Source organism: Kryptolebias marmoratus, linkage group LG7 (genome assembly GCF_001649575.2).
Source record: "Kryptolebias marmoratus isolate JLee-2015 linkage group LG7, ASM164957v2, whole genome shotgun sequence".
NCBI classification, from domain to species: Eukaryota; Metazoa; Chordata; class Actinopteri; order Cyprinodontiformes; family Rivulidae; genus Kryptolebias; species Kryptolebias marmoratus.
This window is the reverse complement of record NC_051436.1, coordinates 21,829,814-21,832,453: the sequence shown is the minus strand read 5'-3', so window position 1 is coordinate 21,832,453 and position 2,640 is coordinate 21,829,814.

Genomic DNA, 2,640 nt, shown 5'->3' with positions numbered 1-2,640 from the left:
GAAGAGACACCACAGAGCTCTGGCATGAAAAGTTGTTGTGTGACTCCTGTGTCTCTTTCCTGTCCTCTCTAAGCAGATGGCCTTTGGTCCTGGTCCTGAGCCTGGTCCTGGTCCTGGTCCTGGTCCTGGTCCTGGTCCTGGTTACAGTTTTGTGACATTTTCATTGATCATCAGTATTATCACAGGAAGTGCTGATACGCAGGCTGTAACCACTTTAAGTGAGGTTTGTTGTTACTTGAAGTTTTGGCTATAACAAACGAGAGATACTGTAATATATGGGTTCATAAATCAGTTTATAACTGTCTTTGTGATGCACCTATAGTTAATGTGGCACCCAGAGGAAGAGCTACACAGTCTGCAGAACCAGCCTCTGCAGAAATGAATCCAGACATGGCCAATGATCATTACCGTAATCCAAGAGATTCAGGAAAAACGTGCGCCTCAGTCCCGATGCAGGACAACCCCTGGTGGCAGCTGGACCTGATGAGCATCTATTACATCACCGCCGTGTCTGTCATCAGCGTTGAACACTGCTGCCACAAGCAGCTGAATGGTGCAGAGATACGCATCGGCCTCAGGAACGAAACTGACAACCAAAGGTGCTGTCAGCAGGAGCAAAAGACTGATTACTTGCTGAAGAAATATCAGTATCTGTCAGTTAATTCTGCTATTTTTCTTCCTTCATGCTTCCTTCATTCTTTAGATGTGCCATCATCTCAACTGCTGAGGGACAGTACAAATATGACTATGAGTGTGGAAAAACACTGGCTCGTTTTGTTCATGTTGTCCTTCCTGGAGAACAGAGGAATCTGACTGTTTGTGAAGTACAGGTGTTTGGATCTGTGCTCGGTAAGCTTTTCTAATTTTTAGACATAAAAAAGTTTAGCCTAAAGCAGGGGTGTCCAATCCTGGTCCTTGAGGGCCACCATCCTGCATATTTTACTTGTTTCTCTGCTCCAACACATCTGATTTGAATCAATGGGTGATTAACAGGCTTCTGCAGAACATGAAGAGGTCATTTAACCCCTGAATCAGGTGTGTTGGAGCATGGAAACAAGGAAAACCTGCAGGATAGTGGCCCTCGAGGACCAGGATTAGACACCCCTGGCCTAAAGGCTGTTTAGCCTAACATTATTGAGGCTTTCTGAAGTGTTATAGTCAAACCCAACTAAATCAAGAACAAGTTGAGACCAAAACCACAATGTCTTGAAACTAACACAAGTTCAGAAGTTTGAGGGCTTGAAACTAAACCCTATATTTCACTGGGATGGTGACAAATTGTGAATGGGATTTGTGAGGGAGCCTTTAAATGTCTAAAATGCTTGCCATGGATCTCAGTTTTCTCATGAGTTGCAGGGCCTTGCATTCTTGCTGCTTAAATTTAAAAACACAGGAAGAATTTGAAACCACACATGACAGTAAAATGATTTAATTCTAATTCTACTAACATTTTTTTTGTTAGTTTTGTTCACAGGCTTTAGATGGTCACAGTTTACATTAAGATCCCATTATTTATCTGGTGCTTAACAGGAGGTTTTTTTCTACTTCTGGTAAAATGATTTTACATTCATGTTACATGTCCTTGGTCTTTTATATCTCTGTTTTTGCCACCAGAAAATGTTGCTCTGAGAGGAGTGGCGTATCAATCTTCCTTGAGATGGAAAACAACAGGAAAAGCCAGTAATGTTATTGATGGGGTTCAGTTCAGCACCTGCAGCACGACTCAGGACAAACCTGGTCAGTGGGTGGATGTTGATCTGTTGGTTCCTTTCAATGTGACAGTCATCCAGCTCGCCTTCAGGGAAACCTGCTGCTTTGAAGTTGAGGTTCTTGTAGACAATACAAGGTATGGGGAAAAAAACGCATTATTCATTATCATGAAAGAAGTTCTTGTCCAACTGGATAGTGATTCTGTAATACAATAGATAAAAAATCTTTATGCTTGTGTGACAAAAACCTGTAGTCGAACAGCTCGAAGCTGTATGAATCATATTTGTTAGAAAGGAAAAGACTTAAAAAATATATTTTTATTTTAAATATTGTTACCAGATCTTTAGGTTCTCTGGACTAGAAGGTGTCAGTTGATGGTTCACTAACATATAGATACACTATATTGCCAAAAGTATTTGCTCGCCTCCCTTCAGACGGATATGAACTTGAGTGCCATCCCATTCTTAATTCATAGGGTTTAATATGATGCTGGCCCACCCTTTGCAGCTATAACAGCTTCAACTATTCTGGGAAGGCTTTCCACAGGGTTAGGAATGTTTTTGGAAATTTTTGACCATTCTTCCAGAGGCTCATTTGTGAAGTCAAACAGTGATTTTACATGAGAAGGCCTGGCTCACGGTCTCCGCTCTAATTCATCCCAAAGGTGTTTTATCAGGTTGAGGTCAGTCAAGTTCTTCCACACCAAACTCACTCATCCATGTCTTTATGGACCTTGCTTTTTGCCCTGGTGTGCAGTAAGAACAGGAAGGGGCTGTCCCCAAACTGTTCCCACAAAGTTGGGAGCATGGGATTGGCCAAAATGTCTTGGTATGCTGAAGCAGTCAGTGTCAAGCTCAGCTCCTGAAAAACAACCCAATACCATAATCCCCCTTCCACCAAACGTTACACTTGGCACAATGCAGTCAGACA